At 19.4% G+C, this 1364-nt stretch overlaps 1 non-coding gene across 1 annotated transcript; it reads right to left on the reverse strand.

The window, feature by feature from the left end:
• Positions 1 to 439: 439 nt before the first annotated feature.
• Positions 440 to 512, reverse strand: Trnaa-agc. Its single transcript has one exon. It is a non-coding gene; the product is annotated as a tRNA-Ala (tRNA).
• Between the last annotated feature and the right edge of the window lie 852 nt (positions 513 to 1364).

Genomic DNA, 1364 nt, shown 5'->3' on the forward strand with positions numbered 1-1364 from the left:
TTCGTGTTCGAAGTTTCTTTAATATCGTAGACTTTTCTAAAAAATATTTTCAATACATTAAGTTATTTTGACCAAGAAATTATAGAATATTTTTTTAAAAATTATCAAATAATCTTTATATGAAAATTATTTTTTTATTTCTTCAATACATATTAGATTTAATAATTTAAATATATTTAAACTATTAATAAATTTAATGCGAAAATGTTAAATATTTTTTAGATGTTTAAAAAATGTAGACTCTACGATTAAAAAAGATATAAGAAAGAGATTCAATTATAAATCAATAATTTTAGTTTACAGATTTAATTACAGATGAAGATTAGTTTTCAATCTTACAAGTTTTGGAAAATAAAATATATAATATCCTTAATAGATAAAATAAAATGAAAAATTTAATTAATATTAATATATATCAAAAAATATATTATCACACAACTGGAGGCGCCGGGTATCGATCCCGGTACCTCTCGCATGCTAAGCGAGCGCTCTACCATCTGAGCTACGCCCCCTGTGTGAAAAGTGTTCTTATTTTATAATTTTCTATTTAATATATGTTATACAAATCTAGATAGAAATTATATTTTTTAATGAAAACATCCATTTAAAACTTAGAATTAGATCTTATCCAGTATTATTAATTTATAATATTAGAATTAGTATAATGTATTTCTTTATTTTAGAAAAATCAAAAAAGTCAAGAATAGGAAAAGAATTTCTAATACTCACTTAAAAAATTTTTCTCATTTCAAAAATTCCAAAAAAATTATTTATTGTAATGTTTAATTTCAGGATTCGCGCGGAAAAATTGGTAATTAGATATGATTCTTTTTTTTCTTCCTTTTTTATTTATTGCATAATTATAAGTTTTATTACAACTTTTATTTGAACTTCGATCCTGACACATGTAATTATGATTTATTAACAAATTACTCATAAATATTGCTAATTATTAATAACTATGTATGACATTTCTTTTATGTAATAGAAATATTAAATATGAATTATTTAGCAAGAGAAAAATTATATAAAAAAATGCCATTTCAGCAACTTTTCTCTATATATATAAAAAATACTGCTCGCTTTAGTTTTTGATATTTGTAAAAAAAAGCTATTATTAGATAAAATTTTTATGCGTTTGTGACATTGTATGTATATATAATTTTCAATATTAAGAAATAGAACAATATAATTTTAATTTAATTTTAATTCATATAATATGATTCATATTCATTTGCTTAATAATTATTATATTCTTATTTTTTTTTACTTTATTTTTTATAATTAAACTTTAATAAAAACTTTATATTTATATTCTTTTAGAAATTCTTTAATAATTGACCGTTTATTTATTATTGTTTCAT

Source organism: Apis dorsata, unplaced genomic scaffold, assembly GCF_000469605.1.
Source record: "Apis dorsata unplaced genomic scaffold, Apis dorsata 1.3 scaffold_77, whole genome shotgun sequence".
NCBI lineage: Eukaryota > Metazoa > Arthropoda > Insecta > Hymenoptera > Apidae > Apis > Apis dorsata.